Source organism: Xiphophorus couchianus, chromosome 18 (assembly GCF_001444195.1).
Source record: "Xiphophorus couchianus chromosome 18, X_couchianus-1.0, whole genome shotgun sequence".
NCBI classification, from domain to species: domain Eukaryota; kingdom Metazoa; phylum Chordata; class Actinopteri; order Cyprinodontiformes; family Poeciliidae; genus Xiphophorus; species Xiphophorus couchianus.
The window spans coordinates 6,931,948-6,943,254 of record NC_040245.1 but is presented as its reverse complement, the minus strand read 5'-3'; the positions used below and the strand labels follow the sequence as shown (position 1 = coordinate 6,943,254).

The window sequence follows — 11,307 nt, the reverse complement described above, 5'->3', positions numbered from 1 at the left end:
AAAATTATCCCTACAGGTACTAAGATATATTCAGTGTTTTATTATCATTACTGCTCTGTCATTTACTTCTGAGCAGTACTTCATCTTGTGTTTGTGAAGTTATTGGGTGTAATTACTGGTTCAGACCAGCAGGTGGCAACCCACCTCAGCGTCACCTCTCGTCTTCTCACCTCCTCCCTATTTTCCAGCAATCCTGCAGACTGATTCCTCTCCATCTCGCCTTAACACCCAATACTTCGCTTCTCTTCCGTCCTCTCTTCGCCTTGGAGCCCTTCAGAAGAGGACTTGCAGAATCCAGCCGGTAAGCGTTTCCGTTCCTCCTGAAGGACAGCAGGTGAGTCCTGCTCGTCTCCGTCTCACTCGCAGGCTCGGGAATAAATGGGATTGATGAAGGCTGCTGCATCTGCTGGGATGCTGCGGGTGAGCCTGTTGGTGCTGGTGTCTGTAATAACGTGTAAGCTGTGGTTAATTGTTTTTTTAGGAGTGGCAGCTTGATTATAGTCATCCTGGAATAATATCTCCTTCCTGTAGGTGTGCTTACCTTTATTCTGTCAGATCCTGAGTTATCCATATCTTGTTTTTCATCTGTAATGTTTGAATTTGCAATATCCCTCCTTCCCTTTTCTTTTTGGATGATGAATATAGATGTATTATATTTAGAAAAGGAAGGACTGGAGATGAGTAAAACTAAGATGACAGATTCAGCTGGTTACTGTTCACAGTTAGTCCAGATGTGACAGTCACAGCAAAGAACAAATACGGTCTACATCTAAGGCCTGAAGCTTATAGCTTATGTTACAGTTTTATTCATTAACACAGCAAACCATCTGCACACCTAACGCTGCAGACTTCGAGTGGGTACACAAAGAAATCAGGACCACTCAGGCATTAAAAATTGGAGGGAGACTAGTGCCTCCATTTTCATACGTCCTCAATATTTCATGAGAATCCTGCACAAACCACCCAGTGAAGCTAAGTACACTAAACGTAGGTCTTGATCTCTGTTTTGCTTCAGGATGATAACTCCTGATGTAGAGGAAGCCTCAGTTTCACAGAAGACTACAAGTTATTGCAGTCCACAGTCGAAACAAGTGTACAGATTTCATCACAGCGAAGGTCCTTCCTGGTTGTCAGGAGGCAGGTGGCAGGGTGAGTCGCTGGGTTATGGGGGATGGTGAGGGAGAAATATGCTCAGGGAAGCGTGTTGTTAGGACTGGCAGAAATTTCCTAATTATCCCTTGTGCTATAATTATCAGGTTGCCTGAGGTGTTTGAAGAGCACAGCAACAGCAGGAAAACAAGAAAGAAACTGCCGCACGGGCTAGCATCAATGTACTGTACAGCTATAACTGTCCAGCAAAGCATGAGTGTGTTCCCTAAGGAACTGCACTTTATTTGGAATACATCATATGCACTTTACTTGAGTCCTTACATTTTATGATACTTTACAACATGTTCCAAATTATTATGCAAATTGGATTTAAGGTTAAAGTTTGAAGATTAATTTTTTTGTTGTGCTATTAAGTTTATAGATGGTATTGTGTGTCAGGGCTCTTTGAATCACTATAATTAATTTCAGAGAGCTGGGTTGTGTTACCGGCCCCAGACCTAGGGGGAATCTGGGCCGGCACAAGCGATGCACAGGCAGGATGCGCTGTGGATCTGTGAATGATGAGGAACAGACACGTTAATGCGTTGTGCCTTGCTCTGCTGGCAGCGGTTTATTATTAACTGCGCATGCGCGGGCAGACACTATAGAAGTTTCCTCGTTTGTTCATTCACTCACAGTAGCGCCCTCTACTGACTAGGTAGTCATTGACATGAGTCAGCTAATGTTAGACAGTTGTTCTAATCATCTTAAAATAATTTTTTCAAAAATGGGGGTGTCTGTTTTAGTAACACATTAATTTCTAGATCCACTACACTCACCCCCACTTCAAGAGATGTCTCCGGACATCCAGAACTACACCAACAAGAAATAACCTAGACAGGTAATAGTCTAGGAGAAGTCATCTGTCTAATGAGTCCACACAGTTGGAGTAGAGTAGTAGTCTGTTCCCAGTAAGACGGGGTACGGAGTCATGGGGTAAGGAACAAAGGAGAACATAGCATTCACTCCGTGTCGCCAGGGCTGGTATGACGGCTGCCCAAATTGGTCATAAGTGAATCTCTCTCTGGGTTGTACCCTGCGGGTGGACCTCCTTAGGAGCTCTCCACCTTGTGACTCTCTATCAGGCTCAACCATCCTCTCTGGCATTCCTTGACCTGGATTATCTGCTCGATCAACTGTTCCAGTTTGTTCATGGACATTCTCAGCTGACGGTGTGTCATCCTGTAGTTGTGCTGGTGCTGATGCTGGTACGACCATGGGAGCAGATTCCATTTGCCTGTACTCAGCACCTGAAGCTGATGCACGTCTTTGAGGTTGGAATTCTTGTGCCCCTACTCTGAGCTTGCCGAGTGTATCAGATGGAGGCTCCTGATGTCTTATTGTTCTCCTTGTATACACAGGCAGCCGTCGGGGATTGTACACATATCCCTCCTCTTCAACAGGACCATCAGAATCTTGCTCATCTACTTCTCTGTTGCTCATCTGTCTGTGTCTCTGCTTTATTTGTTGCCGTTGTGCATGACAAGATTGCTCATCTTGTTCGAATGGCAAGTCATTAACAGATAAGAGAAGGTTACGATGGAGTACACGGATAGTTTTGTCTCCCTTTTCAGCTTGAACTTTGTACACAGGGCTGTCCCCCATCCTTTCAATAACTCTGTGCACTGTCTTCTCCCAATAAGCACGGAGTTTGCCAGGGCCACCTCTCTCTGAGAGGTTCCTGATAAGCACGCGGTCTCCTGGCTGAAGTGCAATTCCTTTAACACCACGGTCGTAGTATTTTTTTCCTTTAACTGAGCTGTTACGACTATTCTCTGAGGCTATCCTATAAGCCTCTTGCATTCGAGTAGCCCATTTCTATGCATATTCCTCGCGACTTGGCACTTCTTCCTCTGTCCCCAGGTCAAAGACTAAGTCGATGGGCAGGCGTGGGGCTCTTCCATAGAGGAGAAAGAATGGCGAATAGCCGGTGGCTTCATGTTTCGTACAATTGTACGCATGGACTATATGGGGCAAATAATCTTTCCACTCAGTTTTCCTTTCCTCTTGGAGAGTGCGCAGCATCTGTAACAGCGTTCTATTCAGCCGTTCGACCGGATTCCCCTGCGGGTGGTATGGGGTAGTACGAGAGTGAGCAATGCCAGACAGCTGTTGGAGCCGCTGGAATAGATTATTCTCAAACTCCCGTCCCTGGTCATGGTGCAAAATCTGAGGGTAAGAGAAACGGGGAATAAAATCACTGAAGATTTTCTCAGCTGCCGTCTTGCCTGACTTGTTCTTAGTTGGGTACGCTTGCGCGAAGCGTGTAAAATGATCGACCAAGACTAATACATACTCAAATCCTCCCTTACTTGGCTCCAGATGCAGGTAGTCAATAGAAACGAGCTCAAACGGAGCACTAGTTGTAAGTGACCCCATAGGCGCCTTTTCTGGGACAGTGGGTTTTTTCTGCTTAATACACGAGCACCGGCGGATGACATGATCTTCTATTTCCCGCTGCATGAATGGCCAATAGAACCTTTGCCTTGCTAGGTGGATGACTTTGTCAGCTCCGACATGTCCCATGTCATCATGCAGATGTTTGAGCACGGTCGCCTTTAGCTTACTTGGAAGAACGAGCTGTTTCCATTTTCCTGTATGTCTGTACAGAATTCCTTTGTCCAGTTTGAGTTTGGTCCATTCATGTACAAGTCTCCTTGTCTCTTGTCCCATCCGTCTTTTATCTTTACCATTGGGGTTCCATCCACTCCTCTTCAGTGTCATCACCTCATTGATTGCTTCATCCTCCATTTGAGCAACTCGGATGTCTTCTGGGGTGATGATGGGGACCGTCACAGAGGAGTCGTCTTCATCACCAGAATGGAGATGTAGTGCAGCCATCCATGGCACATCCTTCTGAGCTACAGCCTTGCTCCCCTGCCATATAGTGGAAACAACTTCAGGGGGGAGGGTTTCCGTGTACTCTGATACGTGACCCTTCAGCTGTACTGGATAACGTGACAGGGTGTCGGCGTCAGCGTTCGCCTTGCCTGGCCTGTATTTTATGGTGAAGTGAAAATCTGCCAACTCACCCACCCAGCAATGTCCAACCGCATTGAGCTTGGCTGTACTTATGACGTAAGTAAGGGGGTTATTATCTGTATACACGGTGAATGTAGGTGCATAATAGAGATAATCCCGAAACCTGTCACAGATTGCCCACTTCAAGGCCAAAAACTCCAGCTTACCAGAATGGAGGTGGTAATTTTTTTCAGCTGGTGTAAGTGTTCTGGATCCGTAAGCAATCACACGAAGTTTGCCTCCCTGCTGCTGATAAAGCACAGCCCCCAGCCCTTCATTGGATGCGTCGGTGTTCAGTACAAAGGGCAAATTATAGTCGGGGTAGGCCAAAACAGGTGGATTGGTTAGCATGTCCACAAGGCGAGTGACAACAGCAGTGTGTCCAGAAGTCCACTGGACAGGTGTATTGGAGAGAAGCGGCCCAGACTTCAACATCTTTTGTTTGGCTGGGGTGCTTTTACCTGTGACAGGTTTCTGGCTTGGCTGCCTGGCACCCTCTATGAGTTGAAACAGAGGTCGTGCAATTCTTGAGAAGTCTTGTATGAACGATCTATAATAGCTAAGGAAGCCTAACAGACCCCTGACTTCCCCCACATTCTTCGGCTCTCTCTCTTTAAGTTGCAACACTGCTTCCAGGTCTTTAGGATCTATCTGGATACCTTCACTTGTCACTAGGCGCCCAATGTATCGCACTTGTCGTCTGAACAGTTCGCATTTCTTTGGGCGTAGCTTAATGCCATGTTCCCGTAGCCGACGGAGCACCCGCCTCAAGTCCTCCACGTGGTCATTGAATGATTTGGAAAAACAAAGTACATCATCCAGATACGGGGAGCAGCATTCGTCCCTCACACCATCAAGTACGCCCTCCATACATCTTTGAAAAGCCGCTGGGGCGTTGGTAAGGCCAAAAGGGAGGCGAAGCCACTCATATAATCCCCAAGGGGTACTGAAGGCGGTCAGGTGCCTGGAACTCTCATCGACAAAACCCTGGTGGTAAGCACTGCCCTGGTCGAGTATGGAGAACCAGGAGTAGCCCCCCAGGTTGTCCAGCAGGTCCTGAATGCGCGGCAGCGGATGACGGTCTGGGACAGTTTTCCGATTTAACGCCCTATAGTCGACACACAGACGTAGGCTCTTATCTTTTTTTCGTACGCAGACCACTGGAGATGAGTACGGTGAGGTGGACTTTCTTATCCAGCCATGGTCAAGTAATTTCCGCACATATTCTTTTACTTCTCCGTACAGGGGCTTGGGGATCGCATTATAGCGCTTTTGAACAGGGGTCTCATCATTAAGCTGGATTTTGAGTTTCAATTTTGGGATGCAACCGATGTCAGCATCATCCTTGGCAAAGACATCTGATTCCTCATATAACATCTCTCTGGCAATGTTTTGTTCATCCTCTTCGAGGTGTGACAGTTCAATAGGTGGATGCCATTTTTCTCTAATCAGAGCAGAGCAGGTTTGAACAGTGAAACTGTTTGTCTGCTTCGGATTGCTGGGAGAATGGGTAATAGGTTTTACCTCACTAATTCCCTCAATTGTGCCCAATATGGTTCTCTGTGGCAGATAGATGTCATGTTTGGTGAAGTTCTGAAGGGGGATTTTCGCAGTTTTTGATGCGCCTGAGGGGACGTTGACTAAAGTAGGAAGGGGGTCTAAACCCTCAGGACAGTTGTTCTCTAGGCTGGGCTCAAATAGCATTGTTCCACTCTGTGGCCATGCTCTGACTCTGCACCTCACCTCACAGATTTGACCAGCAGGGATTGTTAGTCCTTTCTTTCCGACTCGCACAGGGCAAGGGGAAGGTGTTTCATCAGGGGACAATATCTGGAGGATGGAGATCAGAGTTTCCACTGTTTGTTCACTGAGACTCATGGCTTCCTTCAGTATGGCAGCAATATCTACCTGTTCTTTGTTTTCCTCAATCATCTCTGCAATGACATTGCTACCTAAAAGGGGACCATTAACACAACTCTGACTTATTAATATGGGTACTTGAATGTCAACGTGTCCATGGCTCTTACTACGTATCTGTAAGTCAACATAAGCCCATCCGTCGAACGGAACCGTGGTGCCATTAGCTGCAGATACTTCAAGCGGTTGGTCTGGGAATAAGGATGAGAGTGGCTGTATATTAACACTGGGTAGCGCTTCATCTACCCATGCTCTCCCCACCATGGTCACCTGAGCCCCTGAGTCAAGCAGCATTTGAAGTGGGACTCCATTCACTGCGCATGAGACCATACATCGCTTGCCAATTAATTGTGCTACACGGTTTCTAGATGTGGGCTGGGACAGCAGTGTAGTTGAGTCTACTGGGTTTGCGGTTTCAACTGAGTTAACCTGTGCTGGAGGCTTGTTACTGGCGACGGTCACAGGCAGCCTCATTCCTGTGACCTCCTCTCGTTTACCGACACCTTTCTTTGCAGACATCCAACTGCTCTATGACCTTCTTGGCCACAAACAAAACAGTGTGGGCAGCTCCTAATGTTCTTTTGCACACACTCCTGACATCTGCCTCTGTTCTCAGCTGATATCTGGGATCGATTTGAGGGCCGGGTGAAGGGGGAACAAGGACTCCCATTGGTCACAGGCTCTAAAGGTTTGACAACGCGGGCAACTTGTTGAGCGATCGAGTTCACCTGTGCAGTCAGTTCTAGAATAGCAACACGGTTAGCCTGTAATTCAGCATCAACAGCGGTCGGTTTAGTCTGGTCAGTTTGAGCCACATTTACAGACACTGGTCGGGTTTTAGTCACTGTACCAAGGCGTTTCAACCTATCTGTCTCCTCACCAGTGGACTTAGTGATCTGTTCTAAGAGAAGGTCATCAGTAACCTGTAAGTTTGTGAGAAAAGGTTTCAGGTCACATCTTACATGGCTATTTTTCTCATTTAACCCTTGGTAAAGAGTGTGAAGAAATGTACCTTGGACGAGTTTTTTATCATAACAAAAATCTGCACCTGGCTGTTGTGACTCAAAAATAATCCTCTGTTTTAGACCCATGATACGATAAAAGAATTGCTGTGGGGCCTCTTTGTCTTGCTGTCTAGCAGTACTAAGCTCCTGAAAAAGTTCGGTCCCGTTTTTGTCTCTAATATGAGAGCGGAGAAACCTTTTTAACTCACTCATAGTAAGATCATCTTTGCTAGTCAACATCTCCCTGAACGTACCAGGTTTAGTTATCTTAAACACAGTGCGAATAACTTCTGTCTCACTAAACCCTTCCAGTAAACCTTGATCCATCTGTTTACAGAGGCTGCTGTAGGACACTTCAGACCCGGTGTCAGAAATCTGACCACCATAAATCTTAAACTCTCTACGTGGAAACAGAGCAGCTACATCAGTGAGTTTTACAACCTACTCACCAACACTGGAAGACAGGCTGGCACGGCCAGGAAGGCCTGCGCTGTTGGCGGTGGACTCAACTGGCGATGTGGTGGAAAGGTTCCTGGGGGGTCCATTATCGTCTCTGGCTGTGGTCGGTTGAGGGCTGGGAAAGTCTCTTTCTCCAGGTGATGGTAGCAGGTGGTAGCCCATGGATACCGTAGTCGGACTGATCCGTCGACGAGTGTCTGTATCCTCCCCCTGGGGGGGTGCAGCCTCACTGACTTCTCTCGCTTCCCCCACCGTATCTTCTTCATTCGTGTCTTGTAACAGGTGATCGAGCATGTCGTCAAGGTGAAGAATCTGAGACATGCCTTCATCTTCCATGCCGCTTAGCTTCTCGCTTCTTAAGAAATCGTCAATCAGATCAAACAGTTCTGGCTCACTCAGTGCCATAAGGCCCTCAGCGTCCGGCCCCGATCCGTCATCAATTGCACTGGCGATGACCTGTAGTTGACTGATACTCAATGCAAGCAGTCTCTTTCGGATTTTGAAAACCAGCATCCTTCGCGGGGTTGTGGTAGCCATCTTTAACCTCTGTAACCTCTACTCTCTGGATGACGCACAGCACTGCAGCCTTCCTTGAAGCTTTGGACACAGGTTTTCTCTGTAGCCGTTCCCACTCTCCCCACTAGGTGGCACTGGTGATCCCGGACGAGCCCCCAATTGTTACCGGCCCCAGACCTAGGGGGAATCTGGGCCGGCACAAGCGATGCACAGGCAGGATGCGCTGTGGATCTGTGAATGATGAGGAACAGACACGTTAATACGTTGTGCCTTGCTCTGCTGGCAGCGGTTTATTATTAACTGCGCATGCGCGGGCAGACACTATAGAAGTTTCCTCGTTTGTTCATTCACTCACAGTAGCGCCCTCTACTGACTAGGTAGTCATTGACATGAGTCAGCTAATGTTAGACAGTTGTTCTAATCATCTTAAAATAATCTTTTCAAAAATGGGGGTGTCTGTTTTAGTAACACATTAATTTCTAGATCCACTACACTTGATTAGTTTGTCTGGTGAGCTCAATTAAAGGAAATCTACTTAAGAAGGATGTTCCACATTATTAAGCAGGCCACAGGTTTCAAGCAATATGGGAAAGAGAAAGGATCTCTCTGCTGACGAAACTCATCAGATAGTGTAGTGCCGTATGATAAGATATGAAAACATTAGATATTTAACAAAAACTGAAGTTATCGTACTGTGAAGAGATTTGTGGCTGATACAGAACAAAGATGGGTTTCTACAGATAAAGGCATAATGAGGCATAATAATTTGGAACAGTGCATTTTGAATTTTGTATTTTTGAAAAAAATATTGTTCTCATGGGGAGCTTTGTTCAGTAAAATTTGATTTATGCTGTAATAGTTCATGACTTGAAAATTATACTGACCATCATTTGCATTGACCATTTAAGAAAATCTGAGAAAATATCACTTGCATAATAATTTGGAACACAGTGTATTCTTTTACTTTTTCTCTTTCATCTGAGAGAAAAAAACATTCCTCTTTTCTCTGAGAAAACTGAATATTTCTTCTCAAATACTGTCAGAAGAACCTTTGTGTATGGCACAAATAGTGACTTGAAGAAATATTTTTTTAATCATTTTTTCCATGTTACATCCATAAACAATGAAACATGTATTTCATTAAGATTTCACATGGGAGTCCTATGCAAAGTAGAATGTAATAGTGGAATTAGAAAGAAATTCCACAAGGAAGTATGGAACTTGTTTGTTTCCAAGTTATACGTGTCTGAACAACCCGAGTCAATACTTGCTTTGATTATGTTTTTGGTCGTTATCAAAACAAAAGGTAAATCTCTGCCCCAGTTTCAACTCTTTTGTAGCCTCTAAGAGGTTTTCTTCTAGGATTCAGATATATTTAGTTTTTTCTTTTTCGGTTGGCTCTGAACAGTTTCATTATCTGCTTAAGGAAACCATCACTGTAGCACATTGTTTAGTGTAGAAATTATGTGTTCAGGGTCACATGCAGTGTCAATTAGAGTAGAGTTTTACATAGGGAGAAAAAGTTAGATATAGTCTCTTCTACTTGTTTGCTTTGACTCTTACATGGCTTATGACAAACTTTAAACTTTTAATTGTCTCTTTCTATGATGTCTTTCTGATTTACATTGTTCCATAAAAGCTAGATTTGCTGACTAAAAGTTCTCCTGTCAAAACATTCTCCTACTCTGGCTGAAGAGGTCTGGATTATGAGCTTTTCGGGTTTTTTTCTTATTATTTGAAAAAAACAAACAACAACTGTGAAAATCATAGGTGTTGCTTTTTTTTTTACTTTACCGTTATTCCATAATTGGTCTGTCACATAAAATCTAGATAAATTACATAGACATTTCTGAGTGACAAAAAGCAAGTTCAAGGATATAAATGTATGTGCAACATACTGTAAATAATAATTTAACATTGGACATGTTCCAGCTGGCAAAAGAAGCAGCTTGTTTTTCTTAAACGTGTGAACAGAATCAAGTTTATTTCTTCAATTACTGTTACACTGTACTCATGTTTTTCTAACTCAAACTGTTCAGAGCTTTGATTGAATAAATCTTTCAAAATGTAATAAGTGCACCATATCATATCTATCACCACTGCTCTGATAAATACTGATGGCCTGGACTGTCTGTGCATTGGCTTGACTTTGTGCTGGATTGATTTCAAGCTGGAATTCAATTTAAGGCATGGGAAAGCAATCAAGACCACGGCAGAAACAAGCCTTTTTACCGAACTGCAGCTACTTTCTTGAAAATGATCTCTTGTCAGGCGTCCCTGGATGTCTGGTTGCCCTAGAGGAGGCCTAAGCTTTATTTGGTGTGAAGAAATTTCATGTGAGCTGGCTCGATACAGGCTGTTGGGATTGATCCGCACAATGAAAAGTTAAGAACCACAAAGAGAATCGCAAATAAAATGCTGCGGAGATGAGCAAAGCAGTCTCGTGCTCATCTCAGAGTTTCTTCACATTTTATAGGCTTTCAACAGAAAGCTTAGGAGAAGCTAACACAAGGTTTGTTCTTTAGACATAACACAGCAGTCATTTGGCTGTTGTGTTTTTATTCTATCTAAGAGTGTTTTCCATTCCGTTTACTTTTTAGTGATCTTTGACACAAAAATATACAAATCGTTTTGAACAGGTATGTGTGCTTTACACTGACTGACACATTTATTTGTAGTGATGTGTGGAAAAAAAGATAAACTAAAGTAATCATTTATGGGAAGAGCAAAATCTCACAAGAACAGCACAGCTCTCACATGACATGTATGTTGCACATATTCTCATTTGTGGTTATAATGTTGCAATAATCATAGTGACTTAATAATAGCATATCACACTATGTTATACAGCTTGTCTGCACTGCAGTAAATTCAGTCAACTCAGGTGAAAATGATGGTATGACCTGGTATGAAATGAATGTCAGCAATAAATTATGTTTTATTTCCAATGAGTCAGTTGATCCTTATATATGACAAAAAATAAATAAAGCCAAAGAGCGACTACTGAAAAAGTAAAATACCTGGGTATGATGCAGCAGAATACTGTAAATTACAGCCCCATGATGGCAATACACATGCACTATGCACTTCAAATGTGACAGTAATTCCACGACATGTCAGAAATTTCATTTTTCCTACATTTAGACCAACATAATATATGTTTTTCAATATGCCAACATTCATAGCAACTAGCAAGATAGGTGACAGTATGACAGCAGTTTAAGAGAGCTAAAAGTGTGTA

At 44.0% G+C, this 11,307-nt stretch overlaps 1 protein-coding gene across 3 annotated transcripts in view; it reads left to right on the top strand.

Annotated features, from left to right (window-relative positions):
• The first annotated feature begins 142 nt into the window (after window positions 1-142).
• Window positions 143-11,307, top strand: part of mtus2b (microtubule associated tumor suppressor candidate 2b) — a 31,774-nt gene continuing 20,609 nt past the window's right edge. For all 3 annotated transcript variants that reach the window (XM_027998883.1, XM_027998882.1, XM_027998880.1), the window contains exon 1: window positions 143-301. The gene's annotated coding sequence lies outside the window, so the exon portion shown is untranslated. The remainder of the gene's footprint in view (window positions 302-11,307) is intronic.